The 24803-nt window shown below is 44.2% G+C and overlaps 1 pseudogene; it reads left to right on the top strand.

The window, feature by feature from the left end:
• LOC135199658 (zinc finger protein 41-like) overlaps positions 1-24803 on the top strand; it is a 100418-nt pseudogene that overhangs the window by 641 nt on the left and 74974 nt on the right.

The following is a 24803-nucleotide window of genomic DNA, read 5'->3' on the forward strand; positions in this document are numbered from 1 at the left end:
TTTGATAATTTTACATTATGTACTGTATATATTATGTTACTCCATACCTCAAGATTCATTAATTGGATTGTTAAGGTCATTAAGCACAGGAAATGTATTTCATCATAATGTCTAGTGTGTTATTACAATGGAAATTTGATTATTCATTGATTTAGCAAGTATGGCAATGTGACCTTTATTTTATTTCTTGCAGAAGATGATTGGTGAAATATCAAACACATACCAGAAAACCTTCGTGTGAGTTACAAGCATCTGAAAAAGGTTCAAACCAAAGCAAGGCAAGCCTATGTGATCAAGGAAATGAGTGTGTTGAATTGCACAATTCAGCACACCAGGGGAAGGATTTTACTCAATGTCAACAGGAATCAGATTGTATATCACACACTAACCAAGTTGAGCATTGCGTAGGTCAGAGTGGCAGTTGTTTATCTCCGCAGCATCCAACAACCAAAGAAAAACAGAGCTGCAAAATGTTCTTATGAATCTCTCTGAAAAGCAGCAGACAGAATTATTCATGGAAGATTGGAGACTAGTATACATTCCAAAGTATTATCTGAGTTTGACAATAAATCAACCGTATTTCTTCTTCCCACGAGTGGGTCACCCACTTCTAAGTTGGACTTGAATATTAAGAGAGAGCATATAGTGTGTGATGAAGTGCCACAGATTAATGAAAAAGACTTACTGCCTTTAGCCACCCAGGTTCTCTGTCAGTTTTGTTCCAAACAGTGTGAAGACCTTGTAGAGCTTCATGAGCATGTGCTGGCACTCCATAATGTTCCTGATGGTGGAGTTTCTCGTTAATGTCGTCTACTAAGAGATTGAAAAATTCCTGTGAAGAAGAAAGTCTCGAGGTGGATGGTGCTCTCTTTCCTTTGGCCAGTAGCAAAACCAAAAAGGATGTTTTGATCCATAACAGTGGGAGTTCATTGAAAACTGTTGTGTTCACTAAAAATCATTTGTTAGATGGAAGGGTTATGGAGGAATCAGAAAAATATCAAAATGCATCTCCATTAGTAAGTTCCTGTATTTCTCAAGAAAACAATGATCAGACACTGTTGCATCATTGTGAAAATAAGAGTAAAACTAGTACTATAGTTTCTAATGAAACAGTGAAGACATTTCAAGTTATTATGCCACCAAAAGTGGGGAAGAGTTATGAGCTTGAGTCCTTTCTCTCAGAACAGCAGCAAATCCAGACAATTGGAGTCAAAAGTGAAAAGGAAAACCAAAACCAACAAAGGAATGGAGACGAGGTGGCCGTTCATTTACCCAAGGCAAATACATCTAAAGGCACAGTAGTTGCTAATGATGTACTTGCTATAGCAGTTGAGCCATTACAGATCAAAAGTATTGAAGCTAAGGTAACAATTTTTGTGTGTCTTAAATGTAGTTGCAGTTACACACATTCTCGTGACTTTAAAAACCACAAGTGTTCAGGTGATCAACCTTTCATTAAAACTTGTGTAGATGGATCAGTTGTGCTTGTCGATAGTCCTTCTGCAGAGGAGGATCATCTTCAACCTTCAAATTATAATATTTGGTATTTTCCCGAATTTCTCATGCGCCAAAGGTCAAAGCGTGCCAAGATGGAAGTCAAAATTTGGAAATAGTTCATTGTGGTTCGGGAAGAAAGTTGCAGCTGCTCACTAGTTACCAGCCAGCTTACCTTGGTGATCAGTTTATATCTTTCAGGTTAGTTATCCTACAATTTTCATCAAGTTTTTTTGCACTAAATACACTTTATTCCCCATTAGAATTATCAGTTGGCCTTGTAGTGTCCTCTGAATAAAGTATTAACTATTCTGGTAGCTTAATGTGTTACTTGATATACTTACACGTGTACGTACTAATTACGGGTACTCATCACTTATGAACAACAATATCTGTTAAATAAAAAACGTCAGAATTTCCACTTTCTAAATTCTTCAATATAACATTTTTTTATAGCATACATGCTGTACATTCTCAAAGGACTTACACTCTCATGGCTACCCATCCCAGGGCTCCATAAGGCAGACAACCAATTACAAAGATTTCTTTTATAGTTGGTCTTGGCAAGAGTAGAGTGCTTGTTGGCAGAGTGATAGAATATAAAAGACTCAGGACAGGAGGGCTCTATCTCCTGCCCTACAACAATTACCTAGGCTCTACATTTTACTCACACAGATGAAACAACACCAAACTTGACACCATTTTCATTACACAATGGTCTGTCCAAGGGTTCAGTAGTCATTAGGATGTAGTCCAGACATTGATTGCATTTGACTACACATTTTTTAGTTTTTCACTCACTTTACATGAGTCAAGTGGGTGAAAAATTAAAAAATGAGTCAAGCTTAGTAGACAGTCCCCAGTTATTGGCAGGGGTTCTGTTCTGATAATTTGATGATAAGCAAAAATTGCCAATAACCAAAAATCTGTGATTTTCAGCTCTTACCCGGATTTTGGCGCCAAAAACCAGTTAATAGTGCCTCTGTTAGGTAGTATGTATCAGCACCAAAAAATTGGTGATTTTTGGTGCAAGAGAAGCACCATAAAACAAGTTCACCGATAATCTGCCGATAACCGGGGACAGCCTACTTAGCTTTTCTGGGCCCAGCCTGTGTCGCTCCGTGAAATGGTTCCTTTAGCACTCATTTCTAAGGTATAAGTATTGCTACAAATACCAGAGAAAAAGCTATATGGTAGTGCCAGAGTATTCTGGCTCGCTCACCTTTATTCAAGGTGTCGGTATGGTATCTGGGGCGAGTGAAACTACTACCAGAGGTCCCTTGCCATTTAGTCTCTTTCTTCCTCAATATCCCTCGTCTACAGAGGAGCCGTTCTAGGCCCCCGCTACCCGCTACTACTACAACTAGCGCCTTTGTTTATCATTCCTTTCGATAGCACGACATCGCTAGCACGCGTTTTTTGCTCTGTGTTGTGAATTCGTTGGAATTTCCTTTATTGACATCATGGAACATCAAGTAGCTTCTGCATCCAAGTTAAGTACTGCAATTAATGTTTGGTATTATTTTGAGGTAGCGATGGGCATGATAAACTGTTTTAAAATAGGTTATATGCGAGAGCGGCAGTCCGCGTGTTGCCAACCCGCGCCGCCATTTCGTGGCTCGCTACCCGCGTAAGGTTACGCTTATATTGTTCTCCAATTGGTCTTCGATACTAATTGGAGTCGATCCCATTACATAGCAGTATTCTATTTATATATTATACAGATGCTTTATTGCTGATGTTTTTATGATTAGTCCGATCACGGGGGTATAGCCTACTAACCGAACCTCATGCTGTCGGGACGTAGCCTACTCAGTTACCTTATTTTACATCTTGAGGTTGGAATAACAACTACGTATATATCTAGTCAAGTTGTATTATAGGAATTTTCATGGTAAGACTCTCTTGTCTTCTACGGAAGGACCCTGGTCCATTCGTAGCCTAGGATCGTCCTTGAGCCACCCTGGCCGCCTTGCCCCTCGAGTAGATAACTCGATACGGCATCTAGGCTAAGCCGCTCTGAGTTGCCAGGCTAACAAGTCCAGATCGATTCGATTTGCGAAGTTAGGCCAGCTTCTCATGAGGACACCTTTCTTTCTCTTTCGCTCCATATTTATTTCTCTTTCTTCTCCCCCGTGTTAGGACAGGATGTTTGTGTTATGTGTTTACTATGTTCATTGTATACGGGATTCAGTTGGCCTATAGGCTTACTTTCGATCGACTGGTCCTTCACACCGCGTGACTGTTCACACGGCTGAGAAGGTCTCCAGTCAATCGCGTACGAGCCACCCTGCTAACCGACCCCTCCCTGCTTCCCCCACCTCTCTCACCCACCTCGGTGGAGTGAGGACTCGCTCACGCTAACTCAGGTAGCCGATCTGAGTTTCCTAAAGGGGGGGATAGGTGGGGAGGACTATTGGTAGGCAGGCCCACCGTACCATGTCTCTCTCTAGTGGAGATGGGGGCCCCGCTCGGCCGAGCCTTGGTTGGCCACCAGGCTCAGCTGGGCGGGGTGAGCCTCGATCCACTATGCTATGTATCCCTTTCTCTGTCTTTTGCGTCCACCTTTTCCCACCCCGCTCCGGTGGACTCGGGACTCCGGCTTCAAGGTATGGTCTATGTAAATAGTCCTAACCCCTGTTCTGTCCTTCTGAAGCCGGGCCCGGTATCGGGATAGCTAGGCGTATTTAGATACGTGAAAAGGCTTCGGCCTAACCATGGGATCCTTTATGCTGCATGCATGTTTTATTACACATAATATAACATCCACCATTGTATTATGTAAGGTATTATCTTACTATATATTCGGTTATTTACGACGGGGGACTTATCAGCTCCACCGTGTATTTAACTAACCTACCCGGTTATCACTAGCTCCTCAACCCTGTACCTCGGTATTGGATTCTATCCTTCATCCCGACGCAATGGGAACAGTTTGAAACCTCCTAAATCTGTCAGATTTTATGTCTCCAGCGTGCGCTGGAGTCCATTGAGTTTCATAACCCGTCTCCCCATTGTCTGTTTCGGATGTTACCAGGGGTATAGACGGGACACCGGAGCTGGTGAGAACAAGGTCGCATGTTATTGTACAATATACATGCTGTCACCGGAGTTACTCCGGCGGCAATAGCATACTGCATGCAACCCCGGACTTGTCTCCGGAAGGTTGATGATGATACTCATGCATCATTAGACTTGCAGGTCGCTCGTTGCCTGGAGGAGGGTTGCAACGCCTTTCTCCAGGAACCCTGTGGGCATGTGGTCTGCCGGTCCCATGCCGGTTGCGCAGTCCAGATGGAGGACATGATCGTCTGGCACCACGAGAACTGTGTGATATGCTACGGTCTGGTGAAGGAGTTCACCTCTGAATCGGTATGTAGCACGCCGGACTGTACATAATGGTACGATGAGAATCAACTTGATTATAGCATGCAAAATTATACTGGACTAGGTTTAATCTCTAGTTTTAAGTATTAATATATCCCTTTTTACAGGCCGTCCAAGCGGTTAGGGACGCTGCCTTGGCTACCCTGAAGATCTGGGTAGGCGGGTTTGGCCGCAACGCCAAGAAGGGACAGCCTTAGATGCTTTCCCAAGATATGGCTGGACTCATCTACCCCGGGGCCAAGAAGGCATCGGTGGTAGATCCCATGGTAGCTGCTCCCATCATCGCTGGGATTCAAGCCGCGACATCACCCTTACCGGAGGAAGGTCTGGAAGAGGAGGTCACAGGAGAAGTAGCAGCCCTCGACTTGGACCGCGAGCCCATGACCATTGACGACATGGGCAACGGTAAGAATGTTAGTGAGGCAGGTGCAGTAGGGGCTCAAGGATTGCTCTTGAGCCCATCTCATTCTTCTTCTTTCTCCTCTACCGCTTCGTTTCAGGGGTTCGCCGAGAGACCTCAGTCGGTCAGACCGAAGTCTACTTCGGTGATCCCTAAGGTTAAGAACCCAGTAGACTTAAAGTCCATGCAAAAGTCCTTGCCCAAGAGGTCTGGAACCAGCCAAGTCACAAAGCCATCGGCTCACAACCCCAGGGCAGACAAGGCTAAGGCTACTCCCCCGCTGAAGGGGTCAAAAGCCAAGGTTCTAAAGGAGAAGGCTCAGCCTTCTGCCTTTGACCTGGATGCCTTTTCAGCCACCATCATGCAACAGGTGGGAAACATGATGGGGAACTTGGTCCAGACTAAGTTTCAGGAAATGTTTTCCCAACTGTCTACCACGCTGGAGGCATCGGGACAGACCATCCAATCCTTACCAGAAAGGATGGTAACCCAGGAGAACCTGATGGCGGGTCTCCGGGATACAATGGCAACAGGACTGGCCCAGTCCGGACAGGCTACTCAGCTCTTGCCAATGCCGGACTCATCCAATCTACCTCCATTCAAGAGTAATAACCCATGGAGGTTAGCAGCATACGCCCTGTTCTCGGAGGGTATGCTGACTATTGAGGGTTGCAGAACTCGAAGGTTGGAAGACTTCGAGTTCCATCCCCCGGGGCTCCAGTTCCCCTTCATGGGCTACGCCTGCCTAACGGAGGTTGCCATGAGGAGGGAGGACAAGGTCCCCAAAGAAACGGTAATCTTCCCCCAGGATCAAGCTCAACAGGCTTGGCTCCGGAGCTTGGAAGAATGGCAGTGTACCAACACAAGGGTGACAGCATACAGAAGCCCGTTTACTATTTTTGCAGTAAATGAGGCAACTCCGATGCCATGTACATCCAAAGTGGCTGACCTGACAATTCAGGCAGCCATGAAGGATGAACCCATGCTTCAGCTCCGGGAGACGGATTTAACCTCTCTTCTGGTCCCCGGATCCACTAATTGCTGGGTTGACACCCCTGCCACCTTCTCAGTAGGTAAGCTCAAGCCGAACTGCAGTAACACGCTGTTCAGCGAGCAGCTCCCTAGACTGTCAGACAGCCCGATCCAAGCGGAGTATGACGCTAGGATGAGGCTCAGCAGGTCCCTCAATTCCCTCACTATGACCGAAATGGCGTCCCTCATCTATGGAGAGGAGCCATTGTTTAAGATCATTACCAAGTCACTACTGCATACAATGCAGTGTGACTTGTATGATTTTATCATAGCTCGGCGGAATTGCAGGGAGCACGTTCTGGCGGGGGCTTCAATCCGCCACGAACCTAATAAGCTCATTGCATCCTCCATATGGGGAACGGACCTTTTCCCCGCTTCCGTCGTGAACGAGGTTCTGGCAGAAGCCTCGAGGGTAAACCAAAGTCTAAAGATTTGTTGGGGACTCATTCCCAAAAGGAAACCCGAGTCCACTGGAACGAATCCCAAAGGAAAAAAGAGGCAGCCCTTCCAAGCCCCCAACAGCAGACTTTGGTGCAGGCGGTTCCGGTGTCCCAAGTACCGCAACCGTCGACATCAAAAGCACATCCGCAACAGCAGTTTGTGCTATTGACCCAACCATCACAACAGGCTCAGGCTTCAACCTCCTTTGCTGTCTCTCCGGCCTGTAACGCAACCATTGAGACTCAAACGTTTCAAGGTTTCAACAGGTTCGCCAGAGGCAGTTGTGCCAGAGGACCCTCCCGTCACAGAGGCGGCGGAAGAGTCTCCAACCGAAGCAAAGGCTTCCGGGGAGCACGGTGTGGCCGACCATCGGCCAACCAGTGAAAATCCCCAGGTAGGAGGGAGGCTGTACCTCTACCGACATCGGTGGGGGTTCAGTAACTGGGCACAGAGTATTGTGACCAAGGGTCTGGGTTGGAGTTGGCTTCAAGGTCCTCCTCCATCCAACGCCTTTTACCAAAAACCGACAGCGGAACTGGTAGAGTATACCCAAGAACTTCTTCAGAAAAGGGTAGTGTCACGAGTCAGAAACTTAAAGTTTCAAGGGCGCTTGTTCAGCGTGCCAAAGAAAGACTCGAAGAAACTAAGAATAATTCTAGACTTGTCCCATCTGAACTCATTCATTCACTGCGACAAGTTCCGAATGCTGACCATTTCGCAGGTGTGGACCTTACATCCCCGTGGGGCTGTCACCACCTCTATAGATCTTACAGATGCCTACAATCATATCCCGATAGCAAGACACTTCCGCCCATTCCTAGGCTTCAGACTAGGAAAGAAGGCTTATTCCTTTAAAGTAATGCCATTCGGGCTCAAAATAGCGCCCAGAATATTTACAAAGATAGCGGAAACAGTAGTCCAGGAATTAAGGACTCAGGGAATAATGTTAGTAGCCTATCTGTACGATTGGCTCATATGGGCCACAGATGTCGAAGAATGCCGCAAGGCGACGGTCAAAGTAATAGAGTTTCTGGAACACTTAGGTTTCCAGATAAACAGGACGAAGTCCCGGCTGACTCCGGAGTCACGCTTCCAGTGGCTAGGAATCCAGTGGGACCTAGACTCTCATACTCTATCAATTCTGCCAGCGAAAAGAAGAGAAACAGCCAAGGCCACAAGACAATTTCTCAAAAACAAACGACATCCCGGAGGAACCAGGAAAGATTCCTAGGATCACTTCAGTTTGCATCAGTGACGGACGTTCTACTGAAAGCCAAACTAAAGGATATAAACCGGGTTTGGCGCTCGAAAGCGAACCGAAGATCCCATCCCATCAAGAGTCTGTCAAAGACAATACCCTTACAGTTTCCTCCGCTCTAGTGATTCACACAGACGCCTCATTAAACGGCTGGGGCGGGTACTCACAATACAAGAAAGTACAGGGAACCTGGTCAATGTCATTCCGCCAGCTACATATCAATGTACTGGAAGCGATGGCAGTGTTTCTAACCCTGAAAAGACTTCTACCAGCCAAGAAAATCCATGTCAAGCTGGTATTAGACAATGCAGTGGTGGTTCACTGCATAAACAGGGGTGGCTCCAAATCGAGCCATGTGAACCATGTGATGATAGCCATATTTGCCCTAGCAGACAAGAACAAATGGCACCTTTCAGCCACCCACCTAGCGGGAGTGAGAAACGTAGTGGCGGACGCCCTGTCACGAGCCACCCCGCTGGAATCGGAGTGGACTCTGGACAGGGAGTCATTCAAATGGATCTGTCAACAGGTGCCCGGGCTGCAAGTGGATCTTTTCGCCACGGAGTCGAACCACAAACTTCCTTGTTACGTGGCCCTCAACCTGGACCCTCTGGCTTACGCCACGGACACTATGACTATAGATTGGAATATCTGGAAGAGAATTTATCTCTTCCCTCCAGTGAATCTACTTCTGAAGGTCCTGAACAAGCTCAGGACTTTCAAAGGTCACATTGCACTAGTCGCCCCCAACTGGCCCAAGAGCAATTGGTTCCCTCTACTTGTGGAATTGGGACTCCGGCCCCAACGGATTCCCAATCCCATGCTGACGCAGTTGGTACAAACGCGGACTGTGTCTGATTCCTCAGGAATTCAGAAAGCCCTAACTTTATGGACTTCATGAAGTTTGCAGCACAAAAAGATGCTAACATTGATCCTCAGAACATCCGGTTTCTGGAATTTGATAAACGAGAATCAACCCTGCATCAATATGACTCGGCAGTAAAGAAACTAGCCATATTTTTAAGGGACTCAAATGCACAAACCATGACCACGAATCAGGCAATAACCTTTTTTAGAACCTTGTTCGAAAAGGGTTTAGCAGCAAGTACGATTACTACAATCAAATCGGCACTAAAGAAAATCTTCCAATTTGTATTTAGCATTGATTTGACAGATCGTATTTTTCGTCTATCCCAAGGGCTTGTGCTAGACTTAGACCAACAGAGAGACCCAGAACGGTCTCCTGGTTCTTAAATGATGTCCTTAAACTAGCCTCTGACACTGATCACGAATCATGTGATTATATAACGCTCCTAAGGAAAACGTTATTCCTAATAAGTCTAGCCTCAGGAGCCAGCATTTCTGAACTGTCGGCTCTCTCTAGGGAACCAGAACATATTGAGTTTCTCCCTTCAGGAGATTTACTACTCTTACTAGATCGTCAATTTTTGGCTAAAAATGAGGACCACAGGATAGGTGGGCTCCATGGAAGATTGTCCCACTTCCTCAGGACCCGTCCTTATGTCCAGTTAATTCCCTAAGAGCATATTTGAGCAGAACTGCCTCGATATCTTCAGGCCCTTTGTTTATTAGGGAAAAAGGTGGTACTATTTCCCTAAAAGGAATCAGACAACAGATTCTGTACTTTATAAAGCAAGCTAACCCTGAATCATTCCCACGGGCACATGATATTAGGGCAGTAGCCACCTCAATTAATTATTTTCAACACATGAATTTTGACGATCTGAAGAAGTACACAGGCTGGAAGTCCCCGACAGTATTTAAACGCCACTACCTAAAGTCGTTAGAAGCCCTTAAATTCCCAGCAGTAGCAGCCGGAAACACAGTTTCCCCTGACACTGCTTAGAACCGTAGTAAGTAGCTAATTAGCCTATGTCTCTCTTTACATATCTCTCTCTCCTACCTGCCTCGCTAGCATTCTTGACCTTAGCTCGGTTGTTACTGGGTTACATACTTTACCTTGGATTGCACTTTCTATGAATCATGATGATTTGGTTTGTAAATATTTGTATCTGGGTCTTTATTATTGTGTAATTAAATTCTTGTTCATTGGTGTGTGATTAGTTAAGATTATTTGTTGGGTTAAGGGATTTTTCTGGGCAATGACCTTTGTCCCCCAGTGAAACCCACCCTCTACTTCCACACCCTATCTGGCCCAAGCTTGGGTGCTATCTACAGGAATGGTAAACAAAGGCGCTAGTTGTAGTAGTAGCGGGTAGTGGGGGCCTAGAACGGCTCCTCTGTAGACGAGGGATATTGAGGAAGGAAGAGACTAAATGGCAAGGGACCTCTGGTAGTGGTTTCACTCGCCCCAGATACCATACCGACACCTTGAATAAAGGTGAGCGAGCCAGAATACTCTGGCACTACCATATAGCTTTTTCTCTGGTATTTGTAGTAATACTTATACCTTAGAAATGAGTGCTAAAGGAACCATTTCACTGGGCGACACAGGTCATCGCCCAGAAATAGATTTTTCCTTCGTCAAAATCCCTTTAATACCCAGTGAAGATTTTTGTTTTCTCAAAATTCCAATGGGCAGGTTTATATTTGTTTAAATTGGGGGCCAGTAATCTCCTGCAAGGCAAGAAGTTGGGAGTAGATTGGTAGGCTGTGCTGTAATTGCTATGCTGTTTTTTCATGTTTAACAGTGAGAATGAGCATTAAGGCAGTGGTATTAGACAATTTTGTTATTGAAACTTATTATACAATGCCCTTTTAACTTTGATAGATAATTTGGAGTTACCGAAAGGGTAAATCGGGGTCGCCTAACTTCTTGTTTCCAAAACATAATCATGATCATAGTTCCTAATCGTGCTTGATTTATGTGCCTTGTTGTTTACTAAAGGCCAGTATTTTCATTGTAGATTTTTATAATAAGACTAAGTGGTTTTATGATATTGACAGTTCCCCTGTTATCCTCAATATCGGGGTTCTTTCCAATGCTAAAGGAATAAATTCATTTGGATCTTCTTCCAACAGGCATTACTCCGCTGATAGTGACATCACAGGTGTTGAGAATTTGTCATGATGTTTGTATTTTTCCTAAGGGAATACAAAAGTACTGTTTTCCAATGCCAAACATGTTAAAATCTGAAAGATACTGATTTTATACATTTTTTGTATGATAATTCCAATATAATAATTTGTTTTACTTATCTTCCAACTAACATAGCCTATAGCCTAGGCTCCACATGACCTTTACTGTTTGTTTGGGAATAGACCAGCTAATCATAGGTTATGAAATCTTTAGAAATATACATTTTGGTTATCCATTTAGTTTTTTCTTGATTGAGTTGAGAAAAGCATTAATGAGTAAATCCTTTAAGGGAATGTTATTGTAGTTAATTGTGAATTAATTTTTAAATACTACATTGTATGTACTATTATTTTATGGATATGACCCTTTGATCATGTTTTCTTATTCACCTTCCCAGTTATTCCCTGTCCTCCATCAGGGGAATAGCCTTGGCCATGGAGATTCGGTCTCTGTTAGAAAAGGGAGTGATATAGCTTCCCTTTTGCCCGGCTTTTACAGCCAGACTTTTGTGACCGCCAAGGTGGGAGGTTTGTGGAGACCCATTATAGACTTGTTGTGTCTCAATTGACTTGTGGTTTCCACCAAATTCCACATGGAAACCTCCCAATTGGTGCTGAGGTCAGTCCGGAGAGACGACTGGATGATTTTGGTGGACCTCAAGTTTCTAGATTCCTGTACATCAGGAATCTCTGAAGTTCCTTCATTTCTCAGGTCTATCCGGAACTTTCCAGTTCAAAGTCCTCTGCTTCGGGCTGACCACTGCACCGCAGGTGTTCAGAGGGTAATGTCTCCTGTATCAGCTATAATGCACTGTCGGAGATTCAGAATGAGGAGATATCTCGACGAGTGGTTCATCCAGGCATCGTCAAAAGAGGAAGCGATAAGAGCGAGAGATTTTCTGTTGCGTTGCAACTTTGTCAGACCTTAGGAATAAGAGTCAATTTAGAGAGGAGTTCCCTTTCACTGGCTCAAGTCAAATCATATCTAGTCATGATGATTCAGACTCGTCGTTTGAGAGCTTTCCCAATGCAAGAGCGAGTGTTGGCAATCCTCAGCCAGTTGGAGAGCTTCAGATCAGACAGGGCTCAACCAGTGTGAGCGAATGGAGAAGTTTATTGGGGAGAATCTCATCTCTCTCCCTTCTCGTTCCAGGATCTCATCTCTGGATACGCTATCTGCAGGCACATCTCAGGAATCTCTGGGACTTTCGGGAAAAGAGCACGGTGGTAGTCTGGAACAATTCCTGCTGAGAGGATCTTCGGTGGTGGTCAGAAGAACCTCATCTGACCGCCGGCGTAAGTCTGGCCCTCCCGATTCCAGATGTTCATCTGTACACAGATGCCTCTGTGTACAGTGGGGTGCAACCTTAGAGGAAACTCAGGCCAAGGGCCTTTGGAGGGATCCGGATCGGGAGGAATCGACCAATTGCTGCAAGTTGAGGGCGGTAGAAGAGGCGGTAGTACCGTTCTCAGAGTTAATTGAGGGGAAGGTGGTAGCGCTCTTCTTGGACAACGTGACAGCATTTACATGCCTAAGGAAACGGGGGGAACAAGGTCATCAAAACTGAATCTTGTGGCACAGAGAATACTTCAGTGGTGCGAGCCTCACAGGGTTTCTCTCCTTCCTCAGTTATCGCAGGAAAACTCATCATATTGGCGGATCCGTTGAGTGAGTCACGGGAGGTACTCGGGGGCAAGTGGACTTTAGTGGAAGAGGAAGCCCAGATCTTGCTTAAGAGATGGTCAGCGTCAGGAGATCTTTTCGCCACAAGACTAAATTTTTTGGCTACCAGTCCACTTCTCTCCGGTAGCGGATCCCATGTCTTGCGGGACAGATGCGATGCTCCACTCGTGGGACAACCTCTAGGGGTATATCTTTCGCCCCTTCGATTTAATACATCTAGTCCTAGGCAAACTGAGATCCAACACGAGAACTTAGATGATTCTATAGCCCCAGAGACCCTGGTTCCCAGATCTTTTAAAAATGTTAGAGGAACCTCCTATGATTGTCCGGAAAAGGAGAGATCTACTCACCTAACCCCATTTATATTAACCCTCTTACGCCGACTGGACGTATTTTACGTCGACATTTTTTGTCTCCCGTGTGCCTACTGGACGTATTTTACGTCGACTTACAAAAGTTTTTTTTAAATTTGCGGAAAAATACTTATAGGCCTACCAGCCTAAAACTTTTGAATCACGCGCCTTGGGGGATGCTGGGAGTTCACGGATCAAGGTGTTTTGTTTACAATCGTTACGCAGGCGTGCAAGCCCGAATTTGTGTTTTTTCTTGCGCACTAAAAAGTATCTGGACACATCTCGGAAATTATTTCGTCACTTTGACATATTTTTGTACCATTGTAAATTAGCCGTTACATGAAGTATTATATATGAAAATGTGCGCATTTTTATGTAGAATACAACAATAAAATACTCATGATTGTAGCTTTTATCAGTTTTGAGATATTTTCATATAAATAACGATAATTGCCAAAATTTCAACCTTTGGTCAACTTTGACTCTACCGAAATGGTCGAAAAACGCAATTGTAAGCTAAAACTCTTATATTTTAGTAATATTCAATCATTTACCTTAATTTTGCAACTAATTGGAAGTTCTAGCTACAACAATATTTGTTCGATTTTATGGTAAATTTATGAAAAAACTTTTTCCTTACGTCCGCGCGGTAACTCTTCCGAAAAAATCATACATGCGATTGTGGTAATGTTTGCACCATTTTAAAATTAGCCGTTATATAAAGTTTTTATATATGGAAATGTGCGCAATTTCATTGCACAATACAACTAAAAAACAACCCCCATGGTTGTAGCTTTTATCAGTTTTGAGATATTTTCATATAAAAAATAACGATAATTGCCAAAATTTCAACCTTCGGTCAACTTTGACTCTACCGAAATGGTCGAAAAACGCAATTGTAAGCAAAAACTCTTATATTCTAGTAATATTCAAGCATTTACCTTCATTTGGCAACAAATTGGAAGTCTCTAGCACAATATTTCGATTTATGGTGAATTTATGAAAAAAAATAACATTTTGTTCATGAAACTTACCTGTCAGATATATATTAGCTGTATTTTCTGAAGTCCGACAGAAATCAAAACTTCCGGCACACACAGTGGTCGGCCAGGTGGTTAGTACCCAATTCCCGCCGCTGGGAGGCGGGTATCAGGAACCAGTCCCATTTTCTATTCATAATTTTTCTGTCGCCGGTGCTGGAAACACCTGTTTTCAGTACCTCCGTCTTAGGTAGGATTTTGGAAACTTCATGGCCGCTAAATATCCTAATTGTCTTTTGATTTATTGACTTGGATTTGTGGCTAGGCATACGCTATCTTAAATTGTTTTGAATATGATTCATTTTTGTATATCTGAATCTAGCTAGGCTAGTTCAGAGGGTGTCTGCTAAGATAGGGTTTGGCTACCGAAAGCTTCGGTAGTTTCCGCACGTCGATATGCACGAGGGCTATGTGTCTTGCTTCTTTGTTGAGATTTTTGTCATGTAAGGAGTGTGAGACTTTGTCTAATTCCATAAGGAAGACGTATGATTCATATGTACGCAATTAATCAGTAAACAAAGTCAGGGTAGGCTAACCTACCTGTAGACTATTTTGCCTAACCCTGTAGTATGGCCTACGGGCTATAAATATGTCTCGTGAGGTAATGCCCTTTACGTTATAGATTCCATCTGTATCTTGGAATCTAAGGTGCTCGCTCTCCTATCATTGTGGTGAAAAGTGCTACTTCTGTAGTTGTTACTCCTAACCCTGTAATGTTGCCTTCGGGCCCTAAACAGTTTCTGTAGAGGGGTATTGACCTTTCTCTGATACTCTATCGATTCGTAACTTAGAATCGAAAGTGCTGGCTTTGGAGAGCAAAAGTGAAGTGGCTAAGTGCAGTGACAGTGCCCCTTGTGTAGTGGAGGGTGCGTCAGATCGGCCGCCTTTATTTTCGCCTCTAGGCCGGGACCTCTGCTTGACTACCCAGGAACAGGAGAGAGCATGTCGAAAGCCGAAGGAGGGTTACGAGGAACTCCCCACCGATCTGACGTGCCTTCGGCAGACCTGAAGTTACTCCCAGGCTGCCAAAGTGCGTGCACGAATCCTGAAGGATTGCTTCTCGTCCTCCGAAGCGTCCTCCCTGCGCAGGGTTTGGAGCTTTCAGAAGGACTCGCGCCCTCTAAATAGAAGCTTTATAGAAGAAGACGTTTCACGTCCTCTCTCTCTCTCTCGTCATGCGTTGCAGTGAGAAGTAAGCGGCGAACGTCGCCTGAACTCGTGTACGTCTTTCCACCGAGAAAAGGGAAAGCAAGTCATATTAGCAGGACGCTTTGAGCGCGGACGTCCTAGCTTTGTTGCTGTGAGAATAAGAAGGCGTTCCCCTCGCCCCGCGTATTCTCACACGATCAACCCTTCACCTGAGACTGCTTCGTGCAGTCGGTTTTCTCTCCGAGATGTCTAATGCTCTTCCCTGAAGGCAGTTTCGCTTGCATTGACGCCTGTCAGGAGCGTGACGCTTTTCTGCACGCTTTTTTTTTTTTTTTTTTTTTTTTTTTTTTTTTTTTGACGCTCGGCTTGGACGGGACGTTCGGATGGACGCCAGGCGCGCGCGCGGGTGCACGCCAAGCGCGCACCAGTAGACCGCCGAGGCCGAGCGCACGCCAGTGGATACCGAGCGCGAGCGGCGCGCCGAGAGTGCTCGCTGCTCGCCAGTGGACGCCGAGCGGGCGCGCCGAGAGTGCTCGCTGCTCGCCAATGGACGCCGAGCGTGCTCGCTGCTAGTCAGTGGACGCCGAGCGCTGCACTGAGCCAGGTTTGTTTTCCGCCTGGCTGAACGTTTCTGTTGAAGTCTTTCAAGACTGATTTGGGCCTAAGATTTTTTACCTAACTTCGGTGATCCCTTCTACATCGCCTGCGAAGAATATGAAGTAAGCAGTGCTTCGGAGGAAGCTTAAAGTGAAAAGGCAACTTCGTTTTCGAAACCAGCAAGACCACGGGTTTTCGTGAATTATAGAGGTCTTTGTCAGTAATATTGCTTTTCGTAAAGTCCAGGATTGGATGGAGATTTGTTATGGAAAGCTCAAGGAAAGATCTCTTTTGCTCTACCGCAGTCAAGACTTTGCGGTAAGGCAGCTATGGGTTATGTAAAAGCTCGACGTCCTGCACGTCAGGACTCTCGGCAACGTTCAGTAGGATTCTTGCAAAGGCACTCATCAAAAGGAGGAAAGCGCAAGACAGGACTTCCTTTGCCATACTGCCAATAAATTTTGATACGGGAGAGGAAGCTGGTTGGAGAGTTTCTTCTCTTCCCAGGATAATTTTGCAAGCTTTTTAGCCCATCTGAAAGGGCTTTTCAGATGATAGATTTTGTTAGTTCCATTAGTCGGGACTTACGCTGCCGAATTGAACATCGTCGTTCTACCTGTCGTAAGCCGTCTCTTAACAGGATTCTTGCCCCACTTCCTCGTTTGAGACGGGAATCGGAAATAAAATGCTCGACTTCCTGGATTACGTTTTGTCAATTCAGTGAATTTCCCCCATTGACAATATACTATCGTTTTGTCAAGTAAGTGGGTATCCCCTCATTGACAAATTATCTCTTTGTCCCGTAAATGGGTTAGTTCTCATTGACAAACTTCTCATTAACTATTGCGTAAGCGGATAAGCTCTTATTGACAAGATTCGGAAGAGCTCTCATTCATCATTCGCAGACTCGTACAAGAAATAGACTTGAAGACTACGTCAATGAACGCTTATGTCCAATAACATAAGAAGCTTGAGCTGTCCGTTTCAATTCTCTTGAGTTTTGTTTATGAAACTTGCCTGTCCGAATATGTATGTAGCTGTATTTCCGAATTCAGCTATAGTATATATGTCTGCCAGTAAGTATGAAAAAACTTTATTGCCAATATAATTATTTTATTTTGCCTTGCGTTATTTTACTACTGGTTGGCTCAAGTCATATACGCTTGCTGTAGTTACCTCTTCGGATGGCAACCGAGAGGTCTATTGTCTATTAATTTAAGGTACATTTAATCGTTACTCCCTGCAGCCTTCCAGGAGTTTCCGATTTATCTTTTACCGTTGTATGGTATGTTTATGACGACACAAACGCTCTATAAAAAAAATATTTAGCGTTTTCTGTTTCGCTTAATTATACCAGCTTGAGAGTCTTTTCTTTATGCTAAAATTACGACCTATTTCTTCGTAGAATAGGGTAGCTGGCAACCCAGGCATAAGTTAGAGACGCGATCGTAAGCTGCTGCTGTCACTGTCCTCTCGCCAGTCCAAACGACGGCAGTAACCAGCTCGTTCGCGGTCATGCCGCTGTAGGGTGACGTCTCTCTTCCTCCTGCGGGGACTTTGACTGACTAAACCGTTATCTCTGTGCTGGTCAGTTACGTCTCTCTCTCTCCTGCGGGATTGACGACTAACTGTATCTCTGCCTACAATCACGCACTTTAGCCTAAGATTGAGGGGATTTCTTACATGAATGAATAAACATTGCATTCGTTTTGCCTTACTATGTTCTCAGAGATATAGCTTTACTCCTTTCGGTGCTCGTTACCGCACGGTATAGGACTACGAGTCTACCGCAACATTTCACTATTATATGCTCTCCTGCTTAGGCAAAGCGCAGCCTTTTTAGGGAAGTAAACATACTGTGTGAGGGAATGGATGAGCTTGCTGGGGACCATTTCCTTCCTAAAGAAGTTTGTTTCCCTGAATAGACTGCAATTCAGACCTCTACAGTTTTTCCTACCAGGAAACTGAAATTTTATTAAAGATCTAGGAATGATTCTGAACATCTCTCGGTGCGTTAAGTATCACTTGAGGTGATAGAAAGAAGGTGCCGGACATCTGGAGAGGGTTTCAGATGTCCTGGATCATAATCTGAAAGAAGTGGAAGCAATTCTGTCGTCCCTCCAGTCCTGGAAACGAGTTTTTTTGGAACCAGTGGTCCATATCAACTCTGATCTTCCACAGCTCTCTCATATCTTAGGAAGTATCTTCTCTCGGTCCCTGTTCGGGTTTACGAGAAAGAGCCTATTATAACAACAGACGTAGAATGTAACGATCCTCTAGAGGTTCGTTACAGGATTGCAAAAGTCCGTACGAATCGTCTCGATCGACGGCAGCAACTACTGACTTCCGAGTGGAATCTTTCTTTAGAAGTATGTTGAGAGTTATGGAGACTTTAGGGACGTCCTTTCATACATCTCTTCGCTATGATATTGAACAGGGATGGATGTTTAGTCTTTTTCCCCTTTTTTCTTTCAAACGCTTAGGAAATGTAACTAAGATGATTTATACCATCACAGGGAGCGACAATGACGCTAATCGCCCCATGTTGGCCTTCAAGATCCTAGATTCACAGAGGTCACGTCCTTCCAAGGACCTTTTCCGAGAGAGTCGGTCTACTTTAACACGAAAGGTACCTATAACCTCTCCGCTCTGAGTCTGACTACGTTCAGACTATCGAGATGTTGACAGCATAAGATTGCCGTCTTCCCTTTCCATTTGAAGAATGGGATAAGCTGGCAGTCACAACTATTAAAGAATACGCAAATATGTTGTTGACGGCCTTTGGGCTCAGAGATTTGCTTCTGTCAAACAACAAAGCCTTCACGATCTTTGAGTTCTGTGGAATCTCGAAACTCGCTCACCATCTACTTTTTGTCTCACCTGTTTTCTCGGAGTCAGACACTCGTGCGAGATCAGGAGACACATAGTAGCCCTGAGTTTCTTGTTGACGAAGTCGGTTGCGTTTACACACCCCCGATGATCGTTTTTACATGAGACCAGGTTGGACTGTCAGGCATTCGTCCTTCGGGACTGAATCGCCTTTTTGCTCCTCGCTCCTTTCTCCTGGCACCAGAAGCTCGAGTCAGGAGTGGTCTCAGGAGTTGATTCACTAACGACGTTGGGTTGCGTTCATACCACAAGGTTTGCTTAGCTTGAATCGCCCAGGCAGTCCAGACACTCATCCTTCAGCGAAGAATAGTGCCTTATGGTCTTCAGGGTACAGCCTTGCTGTCCTTGATGCGTCTGACTGGTCAACTGGTCGGTCACCTGACTTTAGTACAGACTGACTGACTGTGCATGTCCAGATCGAAGCTTTCAATATGGAACTTAGACTAGTCTGAAGTTCTGATGTCAAAGCATTCGAACATCTCCTACCTGTTAACTTCTTGCACGTGATCAGGAAGGCCCTTTTCTAACCCCCACCCTAGATACGACAAAGAGGGTAGTGAGGGTTTTCAGCCATCGTCAGAAGTTTTGGCATTAGAGAACACAAGGGGTGTGCGTTCTCTAAGCCTTCCGTTGTGGCCTAAGAATGGAAACCCGTCTTGTTCTTGGGCCAGGAGCTTGGAATCAAGGATGGCACAAGTTATTGGGCAGGAGCCAGAGAGAGTCCTGTGCCCTGTCAGGTCTCTCAAGTTTTATCTACATAAAACTCAAGAAAGTCGAAGTCGTACGGACAATCTGCAGTGTTCCGAAAAGACCAGACTTGCCCATATCGAAGAAACACCCTGGCTTTATTGTTTAAGGAGTTCTTTCAAAAAAGCTCCTTCATTCTGTTGGCACAAAGATTTGAAATCTTTTGATTTGAATGCTCACGAGGTGAGGGCGCGGCTCGGAAGCATTTCAACAGAGCATGGCACTCAGCAACATCCTGAGTACCATGTTTTAGCGAAGCAACTCTGTGTTCAATTCACACTCCCTGCGAGATGTGAAGATGACATATGAGATCTGCTGCTCGCTAGGGCCATACGTGTCTGCAGACACAATCTTGGGGGCAAGTAGTACCACTCATCCTATCCTGTAGAAAAATGGTTAGGAAGAGCTCTTAATTTAGTAGTGAGTCGCCGACAACGGTGACTTCTAACTCTTAAGCCTTAGTTAACACACCTTAACTTTGGCTAGGTTGGTCAGGTGGTGATATATTTTTTATATATATATTTATTTTACTTCTTAGCCCTCATGGTATGGTCAATATGGTCTAGTCACGTCGTGGTCTCGCCCCTGTTGACAGATCTCTGGAGTGCACCAGCTATATAGGTCTCTACCTCGCTGGCAACTCTAGTAGCACAAGCAGACTTACGTTGGCAATAACCACGAAGCCAGCAATGCTAACAGGTGGCAACCAAGTGTAAATCATCTTGCATGCATTTGTTTCCCAAAATCCATTCTATTGTCTGTCTCCTTCCCACCTCCAACGGTGGGATTCAGCTATATATATCTGACAGGTAAGTTTCATGAACAAAATGATATTGTTATGATACAATAAAGTTTGTTCATACTTACCTGGCAGATATATATAATTAAGTACCCACCCACCTCCCCTCAGGGGACAGTGGAAATAAAAATTATGAATAGAAAATGGGACTGGTTCCTGATACCCGCCTCCCAGCGGCGGGAATGGGTACTAACCACCTGGCCGACCACTGTGTGTGCCGGAAGTTTTTGAATTTCTGTCGGACTTCAGAAAATACAGCTATATATATATCTGCCAGGTAAGTATGAACAAACTTTATTGTATCATAACAATATCATTTTCTTTACGTCCACGCGGTAACTCTTCCGAAAAAATCATACGTGCGATTGTGGTAATGTTTGCACCATTTTAAATTAGCCGTTACATAAAGTTTTATATGAAAATGTGCGCAATTTCATGTAGAATACAACTAAAAATAATTGAAGGTTGTAGCTTTTCTCATTTTTGAAATATTTGCATATAAATCACGATAAATAGAAAAAAAACCACGTTTGGTCAACTTTGACTCTACCGAAATGGTCGAAAAACGCAATTGTAACCTAAACCCCTTACAGTCTAGTAATATTCAGTCATTTATCTTCATCTTGAAAACAAATTCAAAGTCTCTGGCAAAAAATATTTATTTATGGTGAATTTAAAAAAAATCTTTCCTTCCTTCGCACGCGGATTCTCCGGCCACAAATCTCGAAATCGTACTACAAATCTCCGAAATATTTGCTCCATTTCATATTAGGCATTTCATAGAGTTTTATATACAAAAATGTGCACAATTTCATGTAGAATAAAACGAAAAATATTTGAAGGTTGTAGCTTTTCTTATTTGCGAAATAATTGCATATAAAAAATATATAAAAAAATTTGACATTCGGTCAAATTTAACTCGTCAGATATGGTCGAAAACTGCAATTGTAAGCTAATACTCTTACAGTATAGTAATATTCAATCATTTGTCTTCATTTTGAAAGAAATTGGAAGTCTCTAAGACAATATTTAGATTTATGGTGAATTTTTGAAAAAAATATTTTTTTACGTCCGCGCGTTACAAATTCATGCATTATTTTGTGATAATATTTTCTCTGTGTTGCTTTTATCGTTTTACAATTTGTTATATACCAAAAGGATCACAATTTAGTGTACATTACAACAAAAAAAAAGTAACTTATTACCTTTAACCGTTTTGCGCACAGCGCGATTTGAATACAATTATATATGAAATTTCGTTTTTGCGCTATCATATATCGCATTATTTATATATGATAATGATAATTTTTTTCATTTCCGATGGTTGCATACTAAACTTCAGCCAATGACAAAAAAAGGAGCCAAAAATTAACTCTTAATCTTGAAAACTAAGCGCGCTGTGATTTTTTGAAAAAAATATTTTTTCCGCTTCCGCGCTCGCTCTGAAACACCTCCGGCACACGGGAGACAATTTTTTTTTTACCGCTTCGGCGTAAGAGGGTTACTATCATCACAACCTTCGTATGCTCAACTATCCAGCGAGTGGCACGTAGTACGGGTTTCTCTAAGAAAGTGACTTGCCAGCAAGAAGTTATTTCTCAGGCTACAGGTAACCCTTCTGCCTATCCTGGCAGCGGTGAATCGCGCCCAAGAGCACATTCGATTAGGGGAATAGCTACCTCTTCGTCTTTCCTAAGGAACTACTCGGTATCATTGATTTTGGAAGCAGCAATCTGGAAGTTGGTGTCAGTCTTCACGTCATTCTACCTGAAGGACATTCACTTCTCTTTGATGGAGGGTTACTCGCTAGGCCCTTTTGTGGCTGCTAATGCAGTAGTGCAGTAAGTTCTCTTAGTGAGCATTACTTTAGGTCATTATAGCTTCTTTCAGTGAGTTTTTTTTTCCCATTGACTGTTCGCATTATTACAAGATAGGTAGACAGATAGCATGGATGAACGACAACAGCGATTCCGGTGTGCGCTCTTCACCTGAGGTGATCAACAGAGAACCCAAAGGACCTGCTCAGGCAGCTCCTCCTCCATACATGAGAGGCTAAACAGCCACAAAGGAGGCTCCTTTCCCTCCATACATGCGAGATATTGAATACCACATGGAGGTCATCTAGACAGAGACAAGGCCTGACTGACGAGTCTGACATAAGGTACTCTCTCCACTGGTAATCTCATCTAATTACATTTTGGGTGAAACTGAGTTAACTGCACATTATCAGTGAAGGGGTCGGGCTGAATGAGATTGATCCCACCTCTATTTAACTGTTAATCAGGCTAATTCAGGTGTTCAGGTGGTGTATTGCAATATGAAGTTTTCATTATAAAACTAATATTGTAATATACTTACCTGAACACCTGAATGATTCCCACCCTCCTCCCCTCTTCAATAAATAGTGATGGATGCAATTGGAGGGAGAGTGCTCTGCCAGCTGGTTCTGGCAACAGTGTTGCCAACGGTAGTATAGGTAACTCAGTAGACAGGGTTAACCTGCAGCGTTAGTAGCGCTGGCAGTTAGAAAATTACCCAATTATGGGTAATTCTGTGGGGATATAGTTCAGGCTGGTCAGTGACCAGGGTTAATTCAGGTGTTCAAGTAAGTATTACAATATTAGTTTCATACAATCAACTTACCTGTCAGATATATACATAGCTAAGACTCCGTCGTCCCCGACAGAAATTCACATTTCGCGGTACATGCTGCAGGTAGGTCAGGTGATCTACCGTCCTGCCCTGGGTGGCAGGATTAGGAACCATTCCCGTTTTCTATTCATATTTTCTCTGTCGCTTGGAATGTAAACAACGTTTGCAGTTCCTCCTGACTTGATTTTGGATTTCATCGCCATCGATCTTCTGGGCTATCTTTTGCAGGGAAGTACTGGATCTTTGGTTCAGCATACGCATATTAATATGTTTTAATAACTTTGGCTTCGAAAATTTCGAAGAATTGTTTATGTGTAACTACCGAACTTTTCGGTAGACACTCACATAGTTTGCAAGAAGGAAAATTTTAATATTTATTCATAATAACGTGTAGTAAATGTTAGAATTGATTGAGCTAACTTCCTTCTTGAGGAATTTTTATAGTTCTCGTACTAACGAGCAGTTAGAGCATTAACAATACTAGTAGTGTTGTATCCTCATCTCCTTACTTCACAGAATCTTCAAATTCATATTGCAATTTGAAGACAAAGGAATGTAGCTCAAAATACGAGCTATTGAAAGGTAAGAAGTGATTTTAGTGTTCACAGTGCCGTGGAGGGTGCGTTCTGATCGGCTCTGTTTCGCTTCCAGGCCTAGACCTCTTCCAAGTTCACATACCCAGAGGAGAAGGAAAGTCGAAAGCCTTACGGAGGTTATGGAGAATCCCCACCGATCAGGCGTCCCCTCGGCAGGATCTGTAGAACGTCCCAGACTGCCAAGTTCGCCATTGGAAAGGCGTCCTAAATAGTAGAGGGTGCGTCCGATCGGCTCTGTCTCGCTCTCAGGCCTAGACCTCTTCCAAGCTCACAAGCCCATAGGAGAAGGAAAGTCGAAAGCCTTACGGAGGTTATGGAGAATCCCCATCGATCGGGCGTTCCCTCGGCAGGATCTGCAGAACGTCCCAGACTGCCAGGGATAGCCATTGGAAAGGCATCCTTTAAAAAGTGCGTCTCTTCTTCCGTTTCTTCATCTTACATCCGAAAAGACGAAGAATGTACATGTTTGGAGTTCGGACGATCTGGCGCGTTCTTTGAAAACTAAGAGAACACTGAGCGAGAGACTGAGAGCCAGCCAGCAAGCTAGCGAGAGCCCCGTTCCAACAGCCAGCAGCGAGCCGCGTTCCAATAGACTAGCGCGAGCCGCGTTCCAACAGACTAGCGCGAGCCTCGTTCATACAGATAAACGCGAACCTTGTTCATACAGATAAACGCGAGCCGCGTTCCAGCAACTGAGCGCGAGCTGCGTTCCAGAACTTTTTTCTTGGCGCAAGGCGCCTTCAAAGAGAAAACAGACGGCTAGACTGAGGAGCCTTATAGTAGAGTGGCAATCAGAAGGATGCTTCCGTTGAATGTTTACTGGCAAGAGGCTCGTAAAAGAAGACTAGAGGCGCTCAGAACTATCAGGGCGCACGGGACCTTCCATGCAAGCGGAACGTTCCAGGAGCGAGTCTCCTTTCTAGCGTGCGGAACATTCCAGGCGCACGGAACTATCCAGACGCCAGGCGCTAGGCGCAAGGATCCAGGCGCTAGGCGTCAGAATATTCCAAAATCTTCATTTGAGAGAGAGGTCAGTCGCGAGACTCCTCTTTGAGTTTTTTTAACTTGAGCAACTTTCCCCTGGCAAATGTGCAAGATGTCGCACAGGCGGCCGTTGCTTTTGTCAGAAGGATTCTGATACTAAGAGAAGCCCCTTTTCATTATTCAGAAGACTCCTGTGTTAGGCAGTTCCTCTCAATGCGGACTCTCTCCTTCATCCATGCTC

Source organism: Macrobrachium nipponense, chromosome 26, assembly GCF_015104395.2.
Source record: "Macrobrachium nipponense isolate FS-2020 chromosome 26, ASM1510439v2, whole genome shotgun sequence".
In the NCBI taxonomy this organism is placed as follows: Eukaryota; Metazoa; Arthropoda; class Malacostraca; order Decapoda; family Palaemonidae; genus Macrobrachium; species Macrobrachium nipponense.